The following is a 14,242-nucleotide window of genomic DNA, read 5'->3' as shown; positions in this document are numbered from 1 at the left end:
TCTCACTCCAGCCCACTAAACCCACATTCTTCATCCTCTTCCTCAGATACATCTCCCGCACCTCTCTCTGTTTCGAAAATCCCCATTCCGGGCCCTAATCCCCCACGCTCACCTATCATCACTTGGTCTCAGACAAATACTTCATGTCCCAGAAGATTTAATGATGGAACCATACTCTATCCTACTCGAAATTGTTTCACTATTTCTGCAGGTGTACTGGATGATCCATCAAGCTTTATCGAAGCTGTCAAACACAAAGAATGGAAGGAAGCCATGGCTCTGGAACATGATGCTCTAATTCGGAACCACACATGGAGTTTAGTTCCTCCTGCACCTAACATGAACGTGCTGGGATGTCGCTGGGTGTTTCGGACCAAGACCCGTGCTGATGGCTCTTTTGAGAGACGAAAGGCACGTCTCGTTGCCAAAGGTTTTCACCAACAACCAGGTGTTGATTTTCATGACACCTTCAGCCCAGTAGTGAAACCTTCAACCATTCGATTACTTTTATCCAATGCTGTCTCTCGTGGCTGGTTCTTGCATCAAATTGACATTGAAAATGCCTTTCTACATGGTGTGCTCACTGATAATGTCTATATGCAGCAACCACAAGGATTTGTGGATCCTTTTATGCCCTTCTACGTTTGCAAGCTTGAGAAAGCTATCTATGAACTTAAGCAAGCACCACGAGCGTGGTTTGCTCAGTTAAGTTCTTGGCTCCTTGACTACGGTTTTATTGCATCTAAAGCAGATCCCTCATTGTTTATTCTCAATTACAATGACATTCATATGTATTTACTCATATATGTGGATGATATAGTAATAATATCCTCAAAACAGTCGGCCATTACTGCTTTCATCTCTGATTTAGGACTTGCTTTTCCAGTAAAAGACTTAGGACCACTGTCTTTTTTCTTGGGTATTGAGGTTGATTATACTACTGATGGATTTGTTTTGTCTCAAAGAAAATACATCAAACATCTTCTTAGCAGAAGCAATATGCTTCATGCTAAACCCATGACCTCACCAATGGCTACCTCTCTCAAGCTATCAAAGTTTGACAACCCAGATTTTGAGGATGTTACATTATACGGCAGCATTGTGGGAGGTTTGCAATACCTCTCAGTGACAAGACCAGACATTTCATACTCAGTCAACAAGGTTTGTCAATTTATGCACTCTCCCAAAGCTCCTCACTGGAGTGCTGTCAAGCGCATCCTTCGATACTTAAAAGCCACCATCAATAATGGTCTCTTTTTTTCTTCCAACTCAAGTTCTACACTGCAAGCCTACTTCGATGCTGACTGGGGGGGCTGTCCAGATGATCGCCGTTCCACGGGAGGGTTTTGCATCTACCTTGGCAAACATCTCATATCTTGGAGCTCAAAAAAACAACAAACTGTTACTAGATCTTCAACGGAAGCTGAGTACAAGTCAATAACTTCTTCAGTAGCTGAACTCATTTGGTTACAGACCGTGCTATGTGAGCTTGGTATCAAGCTATCTCAAGCTCCCATTTTATGGTGTGACAACCTAGGGGCAACTTACCTTTCAGCCAATCCTATCTATCACTCTAGAACAAAACACATGGACATTGATTTTCATTTTGTTAGAGATAGGGTGGCTGCCAACACACTTACAGTCTCTTTCATTAGCTCCAAGGATCAAATTGCGGATATATTCACAAAACCACTGGTGGCTGACAAATTTCTTCAGTTCAAGTCGAGTCTCAAAGTTGTAGATACACCGTTGGACTCGAAGGGGCGTATTAAGATATATACCCCTGCTCCGGATTCTGTTTTGGACTCTGCCATTCATGAAGAGAACTTATCACAAACACATAGTGTGCAGCAGACAAGAAAGGGAATCGTAGCTTAGAATCTTTTCTGTTATTCTCTACGGTTACATATAACAAACTTTTATTCCTTTTTCTTGTATATATACCAGTACATCAATACAGTAAATCATTGAGGTGAATTCCACTACCTTATGCTACGTCTAACAATCACTGAAGATGTTACTCTCTTTGCAAAGACTTTGTTTGGATCTCACAATGTTCATTCGTGTTATGTGCGTTTTCATTGTAAGGAAATAGAGAGGCTATATATGTAGTATTGGTTATGGGAATCTGTTCTTGTATTTGCATTAGTCATTTATTTCATGAACATCATCATGATTTATAGTTGCTCGCCAAGGCTAAGGACGTTTTTCAAAAGATGCACTCATGTGGTTAATTTCAATGGAATAGCAAGTGTTGAGCTTCATCCAGACATGCAAAAGTATAGATGCGTTTTTTGAGTTTTCCTAATGTCCATCATTATGAATTTTTTGAGTCACAAGAAAATGCTCCTCCATTCACGAAAATGCCCAATTTCAATTTTTTGTTTATAAGTAAAAAATATTATATATATATATTAATAGGAGTAATCAAGTAAAAAAAACATCTTGCTCATATTAGAAAGTCTCAAATGACCCAAAAAGCCCATGAAAAATAACCCAAAATATACCAAGCCCGACCCCAACCCCTTGTTTCCCACAAAACTCTACCCGAAAACCCAACCCCAACCCCTTGTTTCCCATCTTCACAATGCCCTCCCTTTAGACTTCTCTCTAGTTGAGCTACCACCCGTAGCGTCGTAGTTGATTGTCAAATAAAGACGTTGTAACTCCCTACATTTCTTGAAACTTTATTCAGTTTCAAGAGCGTGTACCCCTTCCCGTAGGCTAGGAGTGTCAATGACCCAAAAAGCCCATGAAAAACAACCCAAAATACACCAAACCCGACCCCAACCCCTTGTTTCCCATAAAACTCTACCCGAAAACCCAAACCCAACCCCTTGTTTCCCATCTTCACAATGCCCTCCCTTTAGACTTCTTTCTAGTTGAGCTATCACCCTTAGCGTCGTAGTTGATTGTCCAAGAAAGACGTTGTAACTCCCTATTTTTCTTGAAACTTGATTTAATTTCAAGCGCATGTAACCCATTTCCCGTAGGCTAGGAGTGTCACGTGTTTTTCATAAAATAAATCCAACAAGAGATATCATATTTAATAAATAAAATTAAAATTTATTTTGTCGAAAAAATTGTCTAATAAAATGTCTTCCAAAATAAACATCAATGAATAAACTGAATAAATTTATGTCATAAAAGCCATTTTATTCTAGAAAGTCTGAAACTAAATCAACTGCTACTTCTAATCCTGGTCTGCCTGTTCGTGTTCAACATTATCACCTGGGTGGTTAAAAAAAATGAAATAAACTAAAATGAGTCGAAGATTCAGCAAGAAATCCATTACAACGTAAACATAATAAGCATAAGGTTTTTATAAAAGTTTTCATGCTGAGAGCTTAAATTAATGATTGTTCATTCTGATATTTATACTATGCATGATTGATTTATCTGAGCTAACTGACTGATCTGACTTAATTGACTCATCTGACTGGCCAACACACTTAACCTTGTGTGCAAGGTTATGCACCGGCCCCACGTCCCGCGGCCGTAAGGGAAGCCGCTGATAATATTCTGGCATAATATGGTGGACCACGCTTGAGTCCGTGGCTTACACATCCATCCTGATCTGAACTATATTGGTACCATGTATTTAAATGGTTATCTAATTAACTGATCTGATTTTATCTTGCACTTAAACTTAAGATAGCTTACGTATCTTATGCACATAAGATGCATGACATAATACATACATAATTATAATTTCTAAATCTGAACATGATGCGGAATGACATGATCGTAAACTATGTTGGATGACATATTTGCATATGACATGAGTGGTACATAAAAATGGTTGTCAAAGAACTGGCGCTAATAATAATCTATATAAGCTGTATTGTGATGATCCTAATTTGTGATCAAATTACTTATCTCGTTGCGCTTCTTCTTGAACCTCATTTCGTAGCTCGTCACCTATACGCAATATTAAATATCACTAAATTTGTCTAGGAACAACATGTACTAATATCCTACTTAATTAAACTCATAATCTAGAATATAGTCAAATAAATTTTTTGTTTAACACCATAATTAGTAAATACCTTATTGCATGACTAGCAAGTCTTTCTGGGAATACTCTTTCGCAGATCTCTTCTAGATCTTTATCATAGGTCGTTGAGAGGAGATTTTACATTTTAAGGAAAATGTAAAGGAATGGAAGGGGAGCTGCAGAGAAGAGGGGGAGATGAAGGTCATTGAAGAGAAGAGAGGAGAGATGAAGATTTCGAAGAGAAGAGTGATGAAGGTCGGTGAAGAGAAGAAGGGAGGATCGGGAGATGAATAAGTGGGTGTGGAGTTTAGGGCAAAAGCCGGTTCACTTATTAGCGAGGTTTGCCACGTAGGATGTGGGGGGTGTGAGATTGTGAATCGGCTGATGGGTAGTGTTTTCCTGGCCAAATATAAGGCCTCAAATGACTAACGTAGCTCGAGCTAGAGCTCGAACTCGATTTTTTATTTTTTATTTTTTATTTTGAAATCTTATCTTTTGATTACTAAAAAAAATTTAAATTTTATAAAGAAAAAACTCAAATCATTTAACTATTCAACTAAATAATTCTAATTCAAACTTTTTATGGTATAAATATTTTTATAAAAATAACTATTAGTTATAAATTGAAATAATAATACACAAGATAAATGTAATAAACTAAACTACTTAATACATATAGATAATATAATAAATCAATAGTTGTAGTTGTATGATATATTATTATATAAATTATCCTATACACATTTTGAGAACATAACATATATATATTAAATGAAGTAAACTATAAATAAATTAGTAATATATATAATTAAGTATATAAAATATAATTAACATGTAATATATATATATATATATAACATATTACGAGTTTCAAAACGAGTTCAAACGAATCAAGTCGAGCTTATATTAGTTTTGTTCACAAGTTTAAATCGAGTTGAGTCGAGTTTATACGAATTTTATCTATTTAATATTCGCATCTATATTAGTGTTTACAAATAAGTCATTAATTAAATTAACCAAATTCAAATCGAGTTTACACGAGCCAAATTCGAACTGTTCACAAGTTGCTTTGGTGCCAAGGTGCAACACTATGTTCATTGCTTGGTACCAAGGTGCAAGGCAATAAGTAATAAGGAAAATAATAAGCTTACACTTATCTATTACTTGTTTACTACTCTACTTAAAATGAAGTGTAGTTAAGTAGAATTGAAATTATTTTTTAATCAAGTGTCATATATAAGGTAAACTGTAAAATAGTTGTAGGTTTATCGTTATCCAAGTCAAACAAGTGTCAGGGTGCCAAGGCAATAAAATGATGTCATAAAGGGTGCCTGAGTTCATTTTTCATTTCCTCCATATAAAAAACAAAAAACTGTTTTATATAAAAACAAAAAAGTGCATCGTAGGTGTTTGTGGGACGTCATTGCCCTTTTCTTCATAATTTCCACGGCAGGCCGAGAGAAAATCATTGCTCAATCTTTTTGTTATTGTTGTTGTTGGCATCGTATCATCAGTTCTGTGACTATTGCACAAAAAATGAGCATTCCAGCCGGAACACTGAAATCCGGCACGAACGGAGTTGGAATTTAAACAATCTCATAAAATGATGGTTTTATTTGATTCGTTAGATCTATTTTATAAAAATAATTTTATAATTTGATAAATATTATAAAAATAATGAGCATTTGTGACGAGTTATTAACAATGAAACTGTCTATTTATGACGAGAATAGACTCATTTTAAAAATAATAATCATTTTACTAAAAAATAACTAAAAATAAATAAATAATTTTATTATAATAAAATCACATTAAACAACATCAATTTATAAAACTTCACTCAGCTAAAACGCAATGGTACCTCAGAATCAAGCAGCATCAAGATGTCCAATGCTTTTATGCCCTACACGTGTATAGACGAACCCGAAGCATATCACGTCGGTCGTTGATAACTTACTTTAAGAAAACGCGTTGACTGTTTTGGAAAAAATAAAAAAAAGCATAAAGTCCTCAAAATCTTGAAAAAATCTATTTATCATCTTCTCATCAATTTATAATTTATCATTAAATGATAGATTTATAAATAAAATATAATAAATAATCTCTAATCATCTAAGATCACATCATGAGATGAGAGAAGATGATAAGAATTGATCTTAGCCCAACCATTGACCCCGTATTTGTTGAGGCCGATCAACCAGTAGTCTCATGAAGATCAACCAGACACATGGGTTAATTATCCATTTGGGTTTTGGATCACAAAATGCTTTGATTGGATCATTGATTGGTGCTTATGCAGAATGTGGAAGAGTAGGAAGTGCTTATCACCTATACAAGAGGTTGCCAACTAAAGATATTATATCTTGTACATCACTGATAGTTGGATTTGCACACGAAACTAACCATAGCGGAGATGCCCTGAGACTCTTCAGGGAAGTAATTCAAATGCACATTGAAATGGATGAAGTTATATTTTGCTCCATGCTTAATATATGTGCAAATATATCATCACTAAGCTTTGGAAGACAAGTCCATGCTGTTGTTTCAAAAGTTCAATCTTGTTATGACGTGGCCATGGGCAATGCCCTTGTTGGTATGTATGCAAAATGTGGAGGCCAGTTAGAAGAAGCCTATAATTTGTTATGTGAGATGAAAATCAAAGCTAATGCTTCGATTTGGGGTGCCATTCTTGGGGAAATAGCAGCCATTAATCTTTTCAAAATGGATCCCAGGAATTCAGTTAACTATGTTGTTTTAGCTTAGCTTATATGCTGCGTGCGGCCAATGGGACAATGCTTCCAAGATGTGGAATTTGGTAAAAGATAGAGGTTTAAAGAAAGATCCCGGATACAGTCTTTTACAAGCTACAAAGAAGGAAATTGCACTTTTGAAGCATAGTTGAAAGTGGAGAACTATCTCCTTTTATTGCCCTTGGGGAGATAGGGAGATACTGAAACCTTTACCATGCAGAACAGATGCTTCATATGTTGAGGCCATAAAGGAGTAAGGGGAGAATGCTCAAGCTCACAGACTTTGGGTCCATTGATGCATTCTCAGTTCACAGTCTTGTCGTCAACATTCAGGTACTTACTAGGACTTTTTATTTCTAAGTTTGTTTATATGATTTCATCTTGATATCGTACTCCAAATGAGTGAAAGTGGTTTTGAAGTGCTAAAAGGTCTCAGTTTTTATGCATGTATAAAATCTGGAGCCGTTAAGTTTATGTAGGATTGTTCCTGATGTCATGCTCCAAATGAGTAAAAAGAAGGCTGAATGGCTTCATATGAGTATTTGAAATATGAGCCTTAAAGCTTTTTGTTATCCATACTTATGCCTGAAGTATAAATCATATCGTGGAAAATATGTGAGAGCAAAGAAGCTTGGAGCTTTTGGCCAAGTACAAAGCTTGAGCATATCATATTTATCTTCAGTGCCTCAACTACTGCTTCCCGTTATAGTTGAGGAGTTTAGAGATTAGTTCTTATGCATGCTGTGATTTTACACTCTGTTTACATCCCTTTTGCAGATCCTTCGAGTTCTCGTGCTGTCTATTGATGCTAACTTCTCTTCTATCTCAGTCTTCTCTCCTCCTCTGTGAACAAACATGGTAAGTTCTACTATTCTTCATAAGCCCCAACGCCACACTGATTCTTTAGCTTTATCAAGGTTTTGTTCTTCTGATTTCAGTCAATTGGGTCTGTTCTTTTCCTCAACCATTAGATATTGAATGCATATTTTGTCATGCTTCCACTGTAAATGACTGCACCGTCTCTCTGGATATATCGAACCTTTAGGTGTCTTTGTGGATATGGGTATGCTCAAGATTTTTCATTGTTCTAGAAAAATCAGAACATGTATCAGTTAATACCTGATAGTAACATTATAGGAATATATATCCCTTAGACCTTAAAATAATTTGTTTAGTCTTTTATACATTTGTTCAAAGCATCTGTTCAATTTACCTAATAGTTCAATTCAAACTTAATTTCCATTTCAAGTACTTATTCTGGTGATGACACGTGATGAAAATTTTTTTTATCAGTAAAGAAGAATTTTACCAATGATACACGGGACATATACAAGAACAGCACCTAAGCATGAGTGTCGAGCAATGCAAGAAAATCGTGGCCTTTCAAACCATGAAATCTATTACAATCAACCAATTGAATAAAGTATTCAAAAAAGAGTTCTAAGCTCATCCATTGACAGCTCACGATCCTCAAAGAAAAATAATAAATATTTTTTATAGTCGTGTGCTATATATCTTTTTATACATAGTAAACCAGACCAGCTTTCTGAGAAAAAGAAGCCTGGGAAAAAATTAAAAGAGAAAACGATTTGGAGACCTAAAACTATCCTCCCTTTTTTTTTTTGGGAAGGGAGGGGGGGATAAGTAAGATATTCAAACTAGCTCCTTCGGTTTGATTTAAATCTTTTAGGGCAGACATTTCATTCAAATATAGCATAGCAACAAATACATCAGAATTGCACAAGATGACAATTACAAAAGAAATCTGGGAGTTCCTGCTATTTTCTTTTTAACTTTTAAATATTTTTTAAAAGAAAATTACAATATTAATAAAAAATAATTACTTAATCATTTAAGTAAAAAAAATAAAAACCAGCACAGCGGGAGGAGTAGTTTTTCCGATATTTTTTTCTCATTACCAAGAAATACAAGATTTGTACTGATTGCTTAACCACAAAAATATTGGCATCTGTCAAAAGATAAATGCAATCTGGATATTGTAGAACCCAGATTTGTACTTAAACCCGTCGTATCCAACTGAGTCGCTCAGGAGAATTTCAGCATCAGCAATACATACATCAAACCATGACAATACATCAAACCTTTTACTATGTTGGAGTGAAGAGTTACAAGGATAACAACCTCCAACTAAAATTAGACACATAGGAAATTTCATAAAATACAAACTTCAAAAGGCCTCATCTGATTAAATCCATGCCAAAGAACCCAGAGCTTCTGATCATTGTAGCCGAAGAGGAACTTGATTTTGCAGTTAAGCTTGTTGGTGTAGATGCTCGGTTCCTGCATTTTCGACGGATTAGAACCCATTTGCTCGAAGACTCTTTTTTTGGAGAGATTTAAGAGGATTACCGACATTGGGGTAAAAGGATGAACCAGTCAACAAGCTTGAAGATCTAGTAACTGGAGTAGCACAAACAAAGCTCATTTCACGTTGACAAAAGACGGAAACCAAATTAAACCTTTAATTCACCTCAACATTGGAATAGTTGACAAATTGATCTTCGCATGGTCACCAAGGAATATATATTTGATGGGTCATACTAGTATTTGGATACTAAGCGGTGGGAAGGTTTCCTCCACTTGTATTTGGAGGTCTGATGATAAAATACCTTTTTAATTCCGTTTTGAAGCTGAACAAAATTGCAATGAGCGATATGGTATAAACGAGCCATCCAGTAATCTTGAGAGATAATGGAACTGGAATGGTAATTCCAATGAAAAATGCAGTATATGTAAAGAATACGCCACAGTTGACAACAACTTTACTCGTTACCATGTACTTGGGATTAATGAACCAAGCAAGGAAGAAAGAAGCAAATGCAAATAATATTGCCATATTCAGAAAATGGAAGCCTGTGGGAAAATTTGAGTGAACTTGAACGTAGGCAAGCGTCACATCAACAGCTGCTGTGAAGCAAGAAGGAAGGATAAATTTTGCCCAGCCCATGTTGCGGCGCCGTTCAGGTTCAACCGGCCCCAACTCAACTCCTGCTTCTATGTCGCCGACTGGATCAGTAGTACTTCGAGAAGTTTGCGATAGCCATGGATTTAGGTGCAGAAAGATAGAGAAGAGTCGAAACAAATATGACATTCTGGATCTGCAGTCGAAGAAGACTTTTAAGGATTTCCCATTTACGTCCGTATGACGGTATATATAGCCTTTTAGGACCGAAGTCCACTTTATGTCTTATTTGATAGTTATTCGTTATGTTAATTGGGTGGGGGCGGGGGATGTTTCTAAAAGTGGGCGGGCCCATGTATATAACCTAACGGAAGCCGCGTTAAGAAGCGGTGTGCTTGCGGTGACCAATCTTTTTAGTTGTCAGTTCTGTGAACATGGAATCCGGCTGGAACGGCTGCGACGGCCGGAACGGAGTTAGAATTTAGAGAAATGATATTTGTAGTAATGAATGTGTAAGTATCGTATAGTCATTTTAAAAAAAGTAAATAAATATAGAATCTATCTAAAAAAAATTAATTTTTTTATAAGTGGATCCCACTCTTTTTTAAAATGATTGCACGATGTTTGCGTATTCCACAACTGTATGTAACATTACTCTAAAATTTAATCCAAAACTGAATACCCATCTACGCCGTTACGATTAAACAATCTAATAAAATAATATGATTTTATATCATTTGTTAAATCTATTTTATAATAACAATTTTACAATTTAATGAATATTATAAAAATAATGAACATTTGTGACGAGTTATTTACAATAAAAATGACTATTTATAACGAAAATAGATTCATTTTAAAAAGAAATAATCATTTTATTAAGAAATAATTAAAATAAATAAACAATTTTCTTATAATAAAATCACATTAAATCACCTAATTTATAAAACTTAACTCAGCTAAAACGCAATGGTACCTCAGAATCAAGCAGTATCAAGATGACCGACGCTTATCATGTCGGTCGTTGATAACTTACTTTAAGAAAACGGTAACAAAGTACAACATTTTGCGTAAAGCGGAGCATCTCTCTTGTATAATAGATCTCTTGTTAGAAGAAGCTAGCCTATAATTTGATATGTGAGATGAAAATCAAACCTACTGCTTCGATTTGGGGTGCCATTCTTGGGGCATCTAGCACCTATTATAATTTATCAATTGGGGAAATAGCAGCCATTAATCTTTTCAAAATGGATCCCAGGAATTCAGTTAACCATGTTGTTTTAGCTTAGCTTACATGCTGCGTGCGGCCAATGGGACAATGCTTCCAAGATGTGGAGAACAGATGCTTCATATGTTGAGGCCATAAAGAAGTAGGGGAGAATGCTCAATCTCACAGACTTTTGGTCCATTGATGCATTCTCAGTTCACAGTCTTGTCGTCAACATTCAGGTACTTACTAGGACTTTTTATTTCTAAGTTTCTTTGTATGATTTCATCTTGATATCATACTCCAAATGAGTGAAAGTGGTTTTGAAGTGCTAAAAAGTCTCAGTTTTTATGCATGTATAAAATCTGAAGCCTTAGTTTATGCAGGATTGTTCCTGATGTCATTCTCCAAATGAGTAAAAAGAGTGTTCAGAGGCTGAATGGCTTCATATGAGTATTTGAAATATGAGCCTCAAAGCTTTTTGTTATCCATACAAAGAGTGTCGGTGGATTGTGAAGATCATCAAAACCCTTGATCTTTAATGTTGGCCCAAATACTCTAATAAAGTCATCATGCATGTCAAAAATCAAATGTGTTTTCAATAGCTACCAAATCCTTAAACTCAGGTTTCTCTTCACAGATCAGCTTGATATGACGGCCAATCAGCTTGATACTCAGTGAGCATGATAGACAAGGCCAGAACTAGAAATCAAATGAGTTTTTCAAAACACAAGGTCAAAACAGAGTTTCAAAAGTGGAGTAAAAGTCGTGCAAAGTATACAGAGCTTCCCTCACACACCCAATTACAGGCACGTAAATGCGTGGATAGGTATTAGACTAATTATTCTGCTGCGTAATTGTAAACTGACATTCCATACTTACAAAAATATCTAAAGAGGAGTTTACACTATAATCAATTCAAAAAATGCCTTCCATTGGGTGTATCTTTTAAGGCAATGTCTATTTGGGATATTATCAATAGAGAAGGTGAAGCATCGACAGGCTGGATAGAAATAAATTATAACTAAATAACTAAACTCTCACATGTGCAACGTCAGTATGCGTCTCTCTATAGCATCATCTTTACAATTGTAAAGCACATGGATTATATTTTACACAATAAACGGTCATAACATGATAGAAGCGTATCATATTTTGGGAAGAATCGAAAGTAGATTGTCGCAAGAATTCATGGGATTATGAATATTATAAATTCGCAATAAAATAGACCAGTGAAATAGATGCAAGATAGATAGATAGAACGCAAATTTATCTTCTCTTCGATAACTTAAAACATCTCGTCTCACTTTCAATCCAAACACACAAAATTTTTAAAATTTATTTTAATTCACAAATCTCATTATTATTCACAAATAATTTTATTTTATTTTTCAATCCAAACAAAACCAGTCTTTCTATCCCACCTCTTGCGTAGGACGATCGGGAAAGGAGTTTTACTACGCAACTTGATACTGTTCACGCATCCTCCACTCCGGCCAAAAGAACAGAAAATGCGTGTTTTGCTCAAGAAGTTTCAACTTTTTCAGGCTTTGTTTGGATTATCAAATATTCTCAACTCATCTCAATTCATCATTACAATTTTTTTAAATCCCAACATAATATATAATAAACAATTCAATTTTTTCAAATCTCAAAATAATAATAATATTAAAAAATAATATTCTAACAATATTTTATCATCTCAACTCAATTCAACTCAACTTATTTTAACATCTAAACTCAACCTCAATTTTGAATTTTCGAGTGCTTCTACACAACTTCCCACTGTCAACTTCCACACACCAGCTTACTTGTAAATATTTAAAAAAAAAAAAAATTTGAAACGGTACGTTTTAGAGGTCCAAAAATTTGCAAATCCAAAATTTTCCCCCTCCATCTCATTCTTCTTCTGCATTGCAAATCCAAAATTGCCCCCCACCCCCGCATTCTCTCCCACCCAACTCGTTCTTCTTCTGCACGGCTTCACCCCTCCGCCCGCTGCTGACATTAGCATCTCCCATCTTGTACTTACATCACTGTCTGGGGCTGCCGACAAGGGTAAGAACCCACTAAAGAAAGGGTTTTTTTTTCTTATCTCCATTTCGTTTCCTAGTATCTCTCCATTTCTTGCATGAATCATCTCGTGTGTTTTTGTGTTTCTTGGATCTACAGTTTTGTGTTTCTTAGATCTGTAGTTTTTATATTTTTTGGTTGCTGATTTTAGTTTTTTCTCATCCAAGAATGGCATAAACAGTAGCAAGGATTACTCTGCAACAATATTCCTATTTTTTTTTTCTACTCTGGAGCAGGAAAAAAAAACAAATAGCAAAAACAGAGAAGAAAAAAGTTGACATGGATGATGATTCCATTCTTGTTCATGAGCGTTAGTTGGCATAAACAGTAGCAAGGATTAAGTGACTGAACACTTGCATTGGTCATCACTTGATCTAACAAGTTAGTCAAGGTGAATCTTAGGTTAACAACTTTCTGTTACTCGTCTGAGCTCGACAAGGGATTTTACTTAACAGATCTGATTCTTATTAGACTAGGAAGATGAAGCCTTTAGGCATTTGTGCTAGTGAACCATAGCTTAAATGGAAACTGCCCCCCACCCCTGCTTCCCTTGGGAATGGATTGAAGACCTACTTGGTGTGAGTAACTGTCAAAAAGAAAACTTCTTGAACTGGGTTTAACCGGGTGAGTTTAATTGACCATTTGAGTTTAGTTTTTAGCTAGTTCCCTTCCTCTAATTGGTTGTTAATGTTACCAGAAACACAACCTTTGTGAATTTACATAGCTGTTAGTGTTATGTATTAGATGGTCAACATTTATTTTTAGCTAGATGTAAATGCCTGTCCTGTTTTGTATTATACACGATAAAGAGTTTCTCCAGCATTATTCATAGCAGGTTACCACGTGTTTGATACTAGCTATCGTTTGAAGGGTAGGTATTAAAGTGCTTCCTGAGTTTTAAAGATGATTATTCGAAGGGACTTTGTGTTGATTATGAGCGTTTGATACTAGCTTTCGTTTGAAGGGTAGGTATTAAAGTGCTTCCTGAGTTTTAAAGATGATTATTCGAAGGGACTTGTGTGGATTATGAGTTTTTTTTTCCCTTGTTGGTACAGGTATAAATAATAAAGGTTCAACATGCAAAGGACACTAGAAGTGAAAAGGCCATCTTTCCAGTGCAGAGGATTGATGCTGAAAGCATACTGGATTTCAAAATGCACGTTTGAGCGTGTATTATGTGTATTGGGGACATGATGTGCTTCTCCACACATGGTGCTGCTTGAGAAATTTGAATTTCCAGTTGATGAGCGTCACTGGAGCTGCTTTGATAATCTAGCTTGGCATTGGGTTAT

Source organism: Juglans microcarpa x Juglans regia, chromosome 7S (assembly GCF_004785595.1).
Source record: "Juglans microcarpa x Juglans regia isolate MS1-56 chromosome 7S, Jm3101_v1.0, whole genome shotgun sequence".
Classification (NCBI taxonomy): domain Eukaryota; kingdom Viridiplantae; phylum Streptophyta; class Magnoliopsida; order Fagales; family Juglandaceae; genus Juglans; species Juglans microcarpa x Juglans regia.
Note: the sequence above shows the minus strand (reverse complement) of the source record.